The sequence below is a fragment of the Accipiter gentilis genome, chromosome 23, assembly GCF_929443795.1.
Source record: "Accipiter gentilis chromosome 23, bAccGen1.1, whole genome shotgun sequence".
Classification (NCBI taxonomy): Eukaryota; Metazoa; Chordata; class Aves; order Accipitriformes; family Accipitridae; genus Astur; species Astur gentilis.
The window spans coordinates 13,255,451-13,270,255 of NC_064902.1; the positions used below are offsets into that span (position 1 = coordinate 13,255,451).

The 14,805-nt window shown below is 40.3% G+C and overlaps 1 protein-coding gene across 1 annotated transcript in view; it reads left to right on the forward strand.

Annotated features, from left to right (window-relative positions):
- Positions 1-14,805, forward strand: part of LOC126049702 (netrin-4-like) — a 55,025-nt gene that overhangs the window by 22,137 nt on the left and 18,083 nt on the right. The window lies entirely within an intron of this gene.

Sequence of the window (14,805 nt, forward strand, 5' to 3'; positions counted from 1 at the left end):
ACATCCTTGGCTAATTTCTGTCCCTTTAGATATATGGTACACTTGACATTTTGGTTTATTTTCTTCTGGAATGTGTATTCATTGTCTTCCTTTCAACTTTTCTAGGTTCAGATGTAGATATTGTAAGATAGTTAGGACTGTATGAGTTTCACAATATTTGCAAAATCATTTCTGAATCAGTTCCATCTGTGGTATAAATCTAAGACTCAGCTACAGTATTCTAGCACTGGGTGATACTATCAGATTCAGTTACCTATAAATATAGACTCACTTAATACATAACTGTGTGGAGAAAAGCTGTTTAAAGATTGCATCCTCCCTATTGCAAACTGTTAAATATACATATAGTGAAACCAAATAGATGAATAACATGCTAAATGAATACAGCTGGTAGAAGAATAAACACTCTGCCCATCAGAAAAGGAAAACACAATATTGTTATATTACTGGCATAACCATTGTAAACTATGACTGGATTTTTTTTCCACTAGTCACACAGGAACAGAATCTTTTTGTCCCATCAATGACTTCAGGGGGCAGAAGGTGAAATAGTTTTGATGAAATGCACTTCATGAGTGACTCATGACCCAGGAGACGAGAGGGTGGATGCATCACATCATTAACACAGGCACAGATATTAGCAAGTCTTTGCCTAAGCAGGGATTCAAATGCGGCAGTGAGAAAAGTGAGAAAAGCCTTTCAGAGCCTTAACTACCTCTAGAATCCCAGATGAGGGCTGGAAAAGACCGTAAGTGAGCTGGTCTGAGTTCTCCGATAAAGGTATGATCAAGCATATCTAAGCCATTCACTAGTGAATGCTTGTTGAACTAGTTTTTGAAAATCTCTGAAGAAGGAGATTCAATAGCAACCCTCAGTAGTTGTTCCCATTTTGACATTTTGAAAGCTCTTCTTTAGTGCCTGCCTAAATAATCTCTGCTGCAAATTAAGGTGATTCCTTACTGTCTCCTCTCCCACAATGATTGTGGAGAGCAGTTGATCCTCATCCTGCAGATGTGATTGGAAGGTTTCCGTATCCTTCCTTAGTTTTGGGTTTTTTTGTACTAACCAGAGGAGTGTGAATCCTTAGGTGGTCAAAATTTAACTCTACTCCCAGGTCATACAAGTCTGGACTAAAGATGATCATGCTATTTTGCTCCTCTTTTCTGTGCTTTAGTCATTACACCCTAGCTCTTTCTCAAATACACAATGAAAATCCACTCCTGGAAGAGCCAGGTTCCTGGATCCTTCTACTTTTTATCTAATGATGATATTGGAGTGGTGAAGGGAGAGTTCACATAGCTACAGATCTCAGGATTTCATTTACATAGCTAGCATGAGGGAGTTTATATAAGTGTATAACTTTGCATCTTACAATATGGTAATCTCCTTGCGTACATGCAGAAGGAAAAGGCCTTTGTTGTTGAGTGGTGAACATCAATGATACATTTCATATCAGCCAAACTACATTGCAACAAAAATATTTGTCATCTTGCAATTTCTTGGCAGAGACAGGGAAGGTGCTCTACTTTCAGTCACATGGTGATTAAAACAGGATGGGGAAAAGAGCTGTTAGAAACAAACATTGCATGTCCAGAAATAATCTGAATCACTCCATTGGCTGCATCTAATATTTAATGAACACATGGGTAGAGCAAGTCTCAAGACACAGAGTTTTTAATGTGGCTAGTGTGGGTGATATCACAGCATGAAGGCAGAGCAGCTTCAAGTTTCCTGGGCTGCTGTCAAGTAGTTAAATAAAATGCTGGAAAAATACAGAGCTCCACAGAAAGGCTTAAGTAATAGGAGTTTCAGTCTCTTAAGAGTTCAGATTCCTCCTACAATGTATTTATTTTCTGTGGTTAACAAAAACAAAAGCAAGTCCATGTAGAAAACAACTGTAATTATTTGCCATGGGATAGGCCCAAAACCTGAGATCAGTCTGCACTTAGGTCTTGGAAGAGTCATAATTATGCTAACTTGTAAGTCTGCTCTTCTTACTCTTGAAAGAAAACTGCTCCATTTGTAATACTTCTAACACTGCTGGACTGATACTATTTGGAGGCTAAATAATGGAGAACACTAAAGCAAATTTCTTGACGCTTTTGAACCAACGCTTTTCAACACCATTTTGGAGGGACTAGAAGATCTATGACTACTAGATGGTCTGTCAATGATCAATTTATCTGTGGATCTGTCAGTTCAGTCATGAGAACCCATTCAGCTTCTGGCTTCTCCACTGAGGCTGCCAATAGGAAACACAGCTCTATGGGAAGTAACATTACAGATGCCACAGTGTCGTAGAAATGAATGGATACAAGAACGCTGCAAATTTTAAGACCAACCTCCAAGTGGTACATCATTCCTCATAGCTTGAAATCCTAGATAGTTTCATGCATATTCTCTCCGGTCATAAGTCATTTGTGAAAATACTGAGTACAGCAAGGTTGAAAATAGACTTCCATAGGATCCAATGGAAGTGTCCTTTGACTTCTTCTTTTGGCAGCAAACGAGTAACAATTACTCTTTCAATGTGCCTTTTTTTTTTTTTTTTTGAACAAGCCATGCACCCACCCCAACACAATTTATCTAGATCACACTTCCCTTATTAACTACTGAGAATATCATGTCAGACAGGAGGAAAACTTTGAGAAATGAAGATGGGAGCTGTAAACAATAGGCAAGAAACTTCTGGACAAACATATCTTGAATTTGGGGTTTGTTGCTATTGACAATGATGTTTTCTTGTTTTCTATTTCCTTTCCTCAGACCAAAAAAAAGAGACACAGAGATGTCATACCCAACTTAAATAGCTTCTTATGATAGCTAAGGACAAAATTCTCCTTTCTGAATTTCATGGCCTGTATTATTCAAACTCTTACAAGTAGTTCCTTTGTCAGTGAGGGAAATCATTGAGATTGCATTTTGTTGCAGAAACTACAGACAAACAGTTTCTTTTAAATGGAGGGCATTTTTATGACGTTATAAGGGAAACAACTGCCAGGTCTTGGCCACCTGAATACACCTAGTCTTCTTCTACCATTGGATGCAATGGAATGTAATCCTGTATTGCTGTTGCAGGATGTACAAAGTTATGTGTTGCTCTACAGTAAATTATTTCTTTATTAAGCTCCAGCAAAGTTAGTAAGAGCTGTCAGGTTTGGGATCTGCTTTGACAACACATTTTAGCTGAGTCCAGGGGTGTTTCCAGAACAAAGTTTACAAAGCAGAAAGCACACATGGACAGAACACAGAACCTAGACCAAAGTCCTTTCTGTTTGCCAAACATTTCACAGTTTTCTTTCTAGTCCATGAGAAGTAAGTATGGACAGAGGAAATTAAAATGTTTTTGTATAAAGCAGTAGGGTTTTTTCACTTGTTAATTATTGGTACCTACACTGCCAGGAAATTCTTACAAGTTGCCTTGGATGTTTCTTTTGCTTCTTTATCCTGTTTACAGGGATGAACTAGACTCCCTGTAGGTCTGATCCTCCACAATGAAGCAAATGGAAAGTTTTCCACTTATTTCAAAGGGAACAGGATCTGGTCCTAAGTAAGATTCCTTGTTTGGCATAATGGAGGTTACATAAGGTAAAACTTGTTTTTCTACAGCAATTTTCTAGGTGACTTGGCTGTCTTATCCCTTGCAAATATTACCTCCTCTTCAAATATCTTGTGCAGTTCTACTGATAATCCCCAGCTAAATTTTCACATTATCTGATCCAAGCTGTGCCAGTCTGTATGATGTCCAGCACTCAATAGAGGCAGGAGGTGCTCTCTGTTGTAGTTGGCAACTCAGAGTAGGTTTTGTTTAAGAAAAAGTTACTCTGTGTACATCAACTATGTGAGCAGAGTCAGGAATGTTAAAAAAAAATAAAAATTACAAGAGCTCCTAGATCATGTCAGAATAAATTCTAGAAATAGATCCCTGTGCTGATTTTTTTCCAAAAATTAAAATTTAAAATTTAATATGGACTTCAAGCTCTGTTCATAATGATCTGAAAACATAGAAGAAGTTCCTACAAATTACAGAGCAAAAAGTATTACATGAACTACATGAAAAGAAAGTGGTGTTGCTGTCACCTTTGCTACCCACAGTGGACCAAAGCATTTCACAGGAATCCTTGTGGGAACATTCAGGTGGATGAGAAAGTTTCAGATATTTGTGTTCAGAGATGACAAAGAAGGTGACAGGGGAGCATCATGGAAAGGTTCTCTTTAATTTTAGTGGATAGTTTTAGTGAGTTCCTAGTTTCCTAGGGCAAGATGTGCTTCAAAACTGTGACTCTAAATGACAGTTAAGTTTTCAAACAATTACTTAGATAAAAGTTGGAAAAGGATATTCAGACTTGTCTTGTAGATCACATCCAGAAGATCCTATTTTATCACATTTTCACAAAACTCACCAGAAACCTTAACTGAAGAAAACCTAAATAAATCTAAAAAAGAGCTTTCTTATATATCCCATGCTTCTCTTTCTGTTTCACAATGACTGTGAGGCAGGCTGGCCCATTAAAGTAGTGCCTCCATTACTGCCAGGAGTTGGTTCTTGGCCAACCCCCAAATCAACACCCCTGTCCTTCTGAGTTGTTAAAAAATTGAATCCAAGGCAAAATATGGTACATATTCCCCCTTTATTTTAGATATGTTCTATCCTTCAAATTCAAGCACACCTCTGGGGTGGTGTCTGGGTTGCTCCCTTTCAAAATATCTATTCATTCTGATTAGGTTTCTTATAGTTTTGACTCAGATGCTACATCAAGTACCTCCTAGAACTGCACAAAACCTGTAGTAGTACTCCTGATGAAAAGATCTTAAAGGTTTCAGAGTCCTGTTCAGTACAGATTTGTACAATCTGGGTTCCTCTCCACAGTTTTTGTGAACATTTCTGGTTTTGCTGACCCTTTGACACTAGACAGACTTTAACAAGATTGTCCTCCCCTCCCAACAGAATCAGCACTACTTTGTATTACAGCCATTTCAGCTGGAATAGCAGGGACACATGTAAGCAGTAGTTCACCTAGTTCTGAACTGACATTCAGGTAAGGTTCAGGTAATGTTAGGTCTAAAATGGTTCCAGGGACCATTCCTAGATGGTTTAGTGTTCTGCCCACCCCCTGCCTTTCCACTCAGCACTGCCCACTGTAGTGCAGGCAAGAGCAGGAGAACTTTTGTGCTGCTGTGCAGAGTCATCCACCTGCTGCGGCCAACACGCTCCCTTTTAGAGGGGACATACCCTGCCTTCTGTTGAGCTCTGAAATTCAATTAGTCTGTGAGTGCTATTTCATCTTATGAAAGATGGCTAATTTGGCTACTTTGGTGTACCCTGACAATATACCATAGCATACTGCTTCTTTAGTTTGCTTGTTGCGCATAGGGGCTGGGGGCTGTGCTTCTACCCTCTTATGGTCATAACCAGTGTGTTTAACTTGATATCCATGCAGGTTCTCCATGAGCTCTACTGAGAACCTGTGGTTTGCAGCCAGAGTATCTGGCATCCACACCATCAGCATGATGTTTTGAGTATCTATGGTTTAGAGAATAACCACAATTTTGATGGTGTGACCCATATAGTGGTTCAGTCAGCAGGAATTCTGCAATTATAAAGTCAACAAGTTTTTCCTACATTTGATTATTGTTGTGGAAACGTCTTTTACTACTACTGGAGTCCAAATCAGAAAAACATGCCTATTCAGGAATCCTGTTTAAACACATGCCTAAATGCTTTCCTGAATCAAGGCTCAGTGTAGATCCACCCATGCAGACACTCATCTTACTTGTAGGAAACCGCCTCTTGTTTTGTGGCATGGGGTAGCAAACAATTTCCTATCTGACATTATTAGCCTTTAAACACAGCTTTTCTTAAAAGCAACAGTTATGGGTGAGCTATTTAAACATACTTTAATTTTATTGATTAATTGCTGTCATTAATAGTGGTTTTTGTTGTTTTAATCACCTAAGTGATGTTCTCTGCTACTTTCATCTCTGTGAAAGAACCATAATAACCCTGCTAGTAGAAACATTTGATTGGAAACACTTGTAAATATATTTTAGGGCTGGTAAAATAAGCTGGTAAAATAATTATAGTTCTTTTAAGGATTGCTTTTCACATTAAAGCTACAAAAGTCTGTGTGTGTCTGTCTAAAAGAAAGAAATAATTCCTTCACCTCACAGCTATCAGCCGCAACTTGCTACCAATACCTCTCTGATGTCACATAGTACAGCATATTCTGAGGTTCTTTTTTTTAAGCTCCATGCAATATGTACTGTTCTAAGCTGAATTTGACACAGCCACCAACACCAGGAAGTTGCTGTGATGTGACAATTATAGGAGCTGCTGTGTTTCACCTCATACATTAAGTCCTTGTGTTTTTAAGCTCCCTTGAGACTGAATAGACTGCCAGGCTGTTTCTGACCTCAGCTCACCTACCTGTTACTAGAACAAAAGTTTTCAGTCTTTTACCAAGGGTTTTCAAGGCCTTTCAGCCAGTTCAGTCATCCCCAGTAAATCTCCCAGTAACTTAAGCAAATCTTTCTAGAGTTGTACCTGGTGGGTGTATGGAGTTTGCATTTTAACTATTTGGCAGCAGGTGTACACAAAATATGGAGAAATTTTGCACAGGATTATAAACAAATTCTATATTACTTAGTGCAAAAGTTTTAAAATCCTACATATATTTACTTGCTTTGGTTCACTCACTGTGCTGGAATTCCTGGGGATTAGCTTTGCACCCTTTAGGCGTTTAGAATCCTTTCCTTGCTGTGCACAATTTTTCTGCTAAATCATGGACTTTCTCACCCTTTTTCTCCATTCCTAGATTCCATACAAATTTGGTTAGTCCTGCACCTTTTTCAGCCCTTCCCTTCCCCCACTCTCCAAACTGCAGCCATCTGCAGAGAAGTTGCAGAAAACCAGTTTTCTCTTGGCTTCATCTATTCCATTACTCAGCATAGTTTCAATTGAATGGGAGCTATGCATGCTGCCAACTTCACTCCATACTAAGGTAAAAATTCAGAGAAGAGCTCACAGGCCCACTTTGGGAGCGGATTTTCAATCACACATCCCTAGAGCCACTGTGGATTAACCAGTAGAAACGCACCTAAGTCAAGACAGTTGCTGGAGTTAGCCAGACTTATTACAAAGTAAATGACAGAATTATTTTGCCTGTTGAATGAACAGGTCATGTTCAAACTTCTCTGAACTGTCCACAGTGTGCTAACCCATTATGCCTGACTTGTAAATCCACAAATTGTCATCCAGGTATCAGAATCTAGAGCTTCTCCCATTTCTTCCTCCCCTGAAAACTAATTCTAGGTCTTTTTACAGCAAAGGCTGGCAGTCAGGGCAGACTGTTCAGTGGCATCAGAAACAAAGCCTTGAACAAGACCAAACTCACTAGTGCCATTCACTTTCAGGACATTTGAATGGTGGTATTTACTCGTTACGCTGTGATTCAAGTATTCACCTATTAAAATACTGAGCCTTGCTCCTGTTTCCTCCATTCTTAAGACACTCACCAAGACCTGGTGACCTGCTGTAACTCAGGGGCTGCATTTCAGCATGACAGCTGCTACTTGTATGCAGTTTGTTACAGATTGATAATGGAGTTGTTGGCACTGTAGGTAAAAATAAGAGGACAGCTTAGCCCAAAAATGAATAAAAGTCAAGCTGGGTTCAGAAAGAAAACAATAAGAAAGCAATGAGAAATGTGGGCTAAGGCACAGCCAGGCATGTATGTAAAGACTGATGGAGGTGAATTCAGGCAGAGGATGGAGATGTGTCTTGAACCTGTCACAGGTTCAGTTATATTCCCTCATGTGAAGCATGAATTTTGTACCTCTTCCAGTCTATTTATCCTGTTCTTTTGTTACTGTTCAAAAAGGTCCTAGTGATGCCAGTCTGAATATTCAACTAAACACTATCACTGATTTTTCTTCACCATTACCTATTCAGTGAATTTGGAAGCAGCGGCAGCTCATTCACTTACTGCTGTGGAGACCAAAAGCTGTATGGGCTCAGGTGGCCCTGCCACAAGTGTCCCAGTTCTAGTTATCCTTGCCAAGTTCCCTCAGACTTAATTTACCAAAGTGACCAAGTATAAGCCAGAAATTCAGTTCCCTCAGAAAACACCCATATGTGTACTAGTTTTTAGACACATACACTTATTAGACCTTTTCCCAGAAATGAGCAAGTCGCATAGGAAAATAATGGCTTTTCTCACTCCTGATTAGAGCAAGAATTTGAACTGTCAATCTAACCACAGCAGGCACTGTAACCTGGGACTTACTCCCAAGCCACCCATTCTTTTAGGTCCTTGCTAATTTGAAAAAGTTGAAGGAAATTTTTAATTTGGACTCTTAAAAGTCCTATGTGCTCTTGTCAGGAACTGATATTGAAGGATTTATTATAAATCTGCATGGATACATCTCTTCATTTGGAGAGACAACAGAGCCCATCTGAACTGTAAGAGAAACAAAGCAGAATAGCAGACACAGTTTTGTACTTAACCACTCAAAATGACCCAGAAAGAGTCATTTTACTAAAAGCAGGTAAGGGACTAGCCTCTGGTGTCATTGCAAACTGCTGTATCCAAAATTTCTCTGGCGACCTTACAAAGTGAATACAGAGCCCAAAGACAAACATTTTCTCTGAATCAGCAACAGTTGCTCTGTTCTGGAAGGCTTCCAAATTTAACCTTCATTCAGTAGGAAAAAAGCCCCCAAATAGATGGAGAATAGCCCAGGAGAAAGAGCAACAACCACAACATTTACTGAAATGACAAAAGATAGAAGAAACTAAATGTGCAGAGAGAAAGCAAGAGCTTCAGGTATTATACAAAGCTGAACAAAGTTTAAAAAATCAAAAAATTGTGGGACAAACAGATGGAAAATTTCCACTTGCTTTCTCAGCTGTGGATCAGAATTCAGGTGAAGCAAAGTCAAAGGTGAATAAGTATCATGTAATTTCTTGGAACCATCGTATGAAAGCAGGATATAGTTCTACTCTCTTTGCTACAAATCAGCCAGAAGTTACTGAGCTCCACGGAAGAACTACTGGATGAAATTCATGGCTTAGTATAGCAGGTCAAGCTAAATGATTGGACCTGATCATCCTGGCATTAAAATCCATGAAGCTATAACCTCCTCTGTGTCCTGATTCAAAGCTGCTCAGGTGGTAGATGTACAAATCAAAGCCTTTGGCAGCAATACCAGGCTTGTAACAGCATGACTGTACTGTGAGGCAGATGAGGGAATTAATCCAGATTAAAAATACTAGTGCCAAGGAAAAAAAAAAATGGGTTTAACTTTTTTTTTTAAATAGTTTAGTTTCACAGCCCAATTTACACATGGCTCAGGGCATGATGCAGAAGGTGATAACATAGAAAGAAGTAGTAAGGAAAGCAGAAATGTCTCAAATCAAGATTGCCCTCAAAGACTTTACATCATGAAACCACAGGCTGAAAACATAGCTGCTATACCAAAACACAAAAGCAGAGTTTGCTTTCAAGTGGCTATTAAAACCAATATGATGGTGATTGAGAGTATAGGATAACATTTTTGTTCTTTCCCTGGACTAATAATATCCTCTAACTGCAAGTATGTCACCCTACAAACTTCTACCCTTTGCAAAGGCTGATTAGAAAACTGGAAGATTGATGCAGCCAGAATATCAGTATTTAAAGCAACAGTTTTCATCTTTCAAAGCTCATAGCATGCATTAGTGACATGAGTAACTCTGGCTGAACGCACTCAGAAAGCAGGACTGCAAGAATACGAACTATTGCAGGTTGTGCACATAGAACTTCAGACTGGTTTTATGGAATAGGGAGGTTTATATGATGACACAGTTGCCTGCCTGCCAGTGCATCTATTTCTCTGATCCATTTCCCACAATAACTTTGAAAGGTACCATCCACTTTCAAAGAAACTTGTCAGAGCAACTGAACTCTCAATACAATGATGCTCCAATGAATGGGAAAGATCCTTGGAGACAACTAGAGTTATCACAGCAATGAGGAGAAGCAGATGAAGGGAGGTGTCATAAAAGTAAATCCCATAATATTTCTGAAGTACTCAACTATTGCAGCAATGAGCACTGTGGAAAAGCCCACAGAGGCCTAGATACTTTTGTATCTAAGGATCAGTATATGTTGAGTGATGCAGCATCACATATTGAACATTGGGGATAAAATTAAATATGAGAGATGTGAGACAGGAATCTCCTGGATCTCAGCCTTTCTCCTGCTGTACCAATACATTTATATGTATTCATATAAATCTGTGTCATAAACTAATTGGGCTTTAGCTGAAAACTGGCTAGATTTCCTAACTGATGGCATGAATCTCATGTAAGCCTCTGTTTCTCACACCTTGCTTTCGAGCTCCCTCCACCTGGATTGCCACCTCCAAATCTAGAAAGCTAAAGCATTTTTTTTTCTCAGATGCCGCCTAGTAGTCGGATATCCTAAAGCTTCCAATGACATTAATCCAGTGGCAAGCAAAGTACTATTATCAAGGTCCTGAAGGCGCTAAAAGGACTTTATCAGCCCTGACCAGCCTCACCTGGGACTCCTACCCACACTCTCTGTCCATTGGCCTGGGGGCTCCATTTAAGCTCAGCCCTGGACTATCAGTCCCTGGTTGAGCTGTGCTGTAGATGTGTCTGTCTGTATCCCTGCCTCCTGATGGACCTTGGGCCTATGCTGTAGGTAGCCTCCCTCCCGGTGCATCCCCTCACATGTGTTGTACCTTCTCTCATTCTGCTTCCTGCATGGACTTTGAACCCATCTTGTGAGCTTGTTTCTGGGCCTGTCTCTTGCTGCTCCTGAATTGCCCCTGGTCCATCCCCTTGCTGCGTCTGGGGCTGTCAATGGACTGTGGTACTAGCTCCCTGCTCCACCCACTGTGCTCAGGATGGTGCCCCCTCAGTAAGGGCACAGCCTGTGACATAGTAACCCCCAGCTTATAGCTCTTCAACCCTTAAAGAGCAACTGGTCCTTGCTGCTCCCTGACAATCATCTCCTTAATCACCATTATCTTGTTGTAACTCTGACTCTGCTTTCTAGGGCATAGAAAAACATCAGAGTAGTCCCCTTGAATATGTACTTCTTTGTCTGTTTTCTCTACCATGGCCTGACCATCTTTGTGTTGCAGTGAGATCCAGTGCATCCTGAGGTCTTGTATTTGGTAGAGAGCACAACCTTCTATTTTTTCTGGACCCATTTTTGTGAGAGGTGTGGACTTACTTCAGCAGTGAATAACAAGTCGGGGACATGCCTGCTCTCTTCATGTTGGTGTTGAGTGTGACTCTCACATTCTCCCTTCCCTAAGCAGATATCCCATTTCCTATTTTATCTGACAGCTTCCTGTATTTCATTCTTGTTCCTTCCTGGACTTTGGTCTCTGGCTACCTCTCTTATCTCTTCCTCTCTAACAGAACAAATTGTTTGTCTGGTTACTTGCAGCCATCTCACCTACCCTTATTTTACATCATACTTAAGTATAACAGGTCTCTTCCACAACTCTGTTTCTCCCACATTAACCAGTCTTTCTGCAATGGCCACTTAAATCCATGAATCACCTTTCTTGTGTGTGTTCCACTTGAGCTGTTTGTCTGCTCTCTTCTACCCAACTCCTTTCTATACTTGTCACCTTATCTTGCACTCTCTTCCTTAGCTGGTTTCACCTATGAATGCTGTCTATGAGACTACTCCCCATGGAAAAAAAATAAATCTTCCATGAGATGCCCATCCACAGATAACACGCATGGCAGACTTGTGTTCTGTTATGCTTTACTTCTGCCCCAATACCGATCAATTCTCTTTCCCTTGTTCTTAAACCTATACAAAAAAGGTTAGTCCTCAGATCCAACACTTTCTAAAAAAAAAGTTCCATGCCAGCTCTGCTGTTTACTTCTGCCTGCTCAGTGGCTCCCGTGGCTGTTTGGCTTTTCAACCCTTTTGTCCAAGCCAGTCATCCTTCCACACATATTTGGTAAACTGTTCAATAGCAGGGATCACAGGCAGGAAGCTTCCTTTATGCTTCTGTCCTACTCACAACATGCCATTCCTAGATAACCTCCACAAACTACAGTTTGCAACAAACCAGTGGGCAATGAGCAAACTAACACATCTACTTACCTCCAAAGAGCAACAGGACTCTTCCTTTCTCACTGAATTTTCCTGTTTACTTTCTGAATAACTGTTCATGAGTGTTCACACCATCTGTGCTGTGCACTGTATGCACAGGGTCCCATGGAATAATGAATATTTGATCATGTCATTCAAGGCTAAAACAAGATTGCATGGTTTAATTCTGCCATTTCCCAACTGTACAATCTCAGCATTTCTTTCATGTAATTTTTTTTCTATACTGAATGCACAGTTTGTGTATGTATTTCTAAAAAACCCAATTGGCCAACTGACAAATTTTGCATTGAAATACACTGGCATTTTCCCAAGAAGTGACTGGATCCAAAATTTTGGTTCTGATCCATTTTGGAATGAGCTGTGAAGTTTAGATAGTGTCTGAAGTTTGGGGATGTTAAAATCTACGGTTCTGGGTCAGGCTCATTTTTATCTTTTCTCACTCCTGGTCCTTTTCTGTGTTCTATTGGTTCTGAAAAGCAGTCACTGTGTCCACAGAGGGGAACTTATAAGCCTAAAGAGCCAAACTCAAGCAGGGAGAAGCCCGACAGCGTTGCTTATTAGTATTTTTGTCTTTGTCTCTGTAATTTGTCATCCTATTTAGTGCTTTGAGCATGGATGACTTTCTTGTACAAAGGTCTGGAGAGGCATCACATAATGTGCTATATGCTGTATCCTCCTGAGGTTTACTGGTGCTGAGCTCTGACAGAAATGCATACCCTGAAGTCTGTGCTCAGTCTTCCGTGAGGAGGCAGCCAACCGCTCTGTGCAGCAGCAAATATGCCAGCTGGCCGTAGAGGGGCAATGGCATCAGCTGCAGCCTATCCCCTTTGCTAGCTACATGACATATCTGGTCTGGGAGGATTAGAAATCAGGGGAGCGGAGAGCAAATTACTGCAGGGACATGAGCTGGGGGGCAGGGGAGCGCATTCACGTAACTGCTCTTTTGAACATTTCTCTCTTGATCCCGAGCTACCTGCTACGTGAGATGGGGGAAGGGGGGGACTGCAAAGGGAGAGTCTGACTTTCAGGAAAGACTATGGAGAAACATAACTCACATTAGTAGTGAGATTAAAGGATTAGATTCAATTCACACCCCAGTCAAACTAAAATTTCAGCCTCTGCTTTTTGTGTAACGTGCAGTGGGCCAGAACTGTGACTGTGGTTACAGAGCTTGAAATCCTCACCAGCGCATGGCAGAAGGATCCAGTCCCTCATTTCTGTGCCTTTCCTGCTCTAGTGCAAGTGTCTCCTTGCATGTGAAACACATACCACTAATTAGCAGCTTCTCTTGTGATGAGTGTAGAACATGAACTATGGTACCACCTTTCCTTTTCTTCCACTCTCTATGCTGGATATTTCCTCAAATAATTTCTCCGGGAAACCTTTTCTCTGAGACATTGCAAACAGATATTGGAATCCTATTGCTTAATTAAAAAAAACCACACAAAACCCCACAACATAAAAACCCTCCTGTAAAGTACTTCTTGGATGTGGCTTGCTATTACGGAATCTTGTGCACCAAATCAGTCTATAGTGGAACTGGCTATTATATTCCTGGTGTGTGAAATGACTTGAGAACAGAACCAGTTTCAATAGTAACTTTCTGTTTGAAGGCTGGACTAGCTTAGTTTCCAAGGTCAGGCTTCTGGTGTGAATACTTGATTCCAAAACTGACATACATTAGAATATTTCCATGATTAAAAATCATTATTGTGTTCCAATGAAGGCAAAAATACAGAGGAAGCAAGTTCTTTTTTTCAAGTAATTTTTCAAGCAAATAATCACAGAGAGGACTCTACTATTCAGCCAGTTTTAGTCATGACTTTTTCCACTTCTTTCTTTATTTCCCCCTCAAATGTTTTGTAAACTGTTACGTCCTAGCTCAGGTGGGTTTATACTTAGTGCTTGTAGATCAGCCCCGTTCTTCAACCATGCCAGCTTTTGCTCATTTTTGTTGAACGTCTTCCAATTTCTCATTTATCTGGTGATAAGATGTTCAAAACTGAACACAGCATTGCAGGTACAATTCCCTATGCACCTGGAGTTACAGTGCTCTTAGTTACACAGCCCAAAATTTTACTGACCCTTTTCTGCTAACCTATTTCACACACGCATACATATATATATTTATATTTAAGTTGGCAGGTTGGTGCCTGCTGTACCCAAGTCTCTTCAAACATCAATGCCTTCCTCTCACAGAATGTGTGGATTGGATTGTTTTTCTGTGGGTATACTGGTTGGTATTTTTCCAGGTTTAATATTTTTCCTACATTTTTAACTGTGCTAGGAGGTCCAGGATTACTTGCTTATTCTTCTAACAATTTATAATTTAATAATTCATGGTGATTTCATTGCCTTATATTTACTCTCTCTTCCAGACCACTGTTAATGTCAGGTAAGACAGGGTCCAACATCCTCAGTTAGATTGTGCGTTCCTGTGACTCAACTCTGCCAGCCAAGAGTGTATTTGACACTGCCTGGAGGTGATTGCCTGCTTAGGGTCTTTGCAAGCTCTTACCCTGAACTTGTAAATCAAAATAAGCTGTGTCAGCTTACCCAATTTAAATAGTCTAGAAGCTGTTCATCAATTTAGTAGTGAAATAGCCAACTGGAGAGTTAAAAAGAAGTTGTTGCCACATGCATTTAAACTGGAAGACGG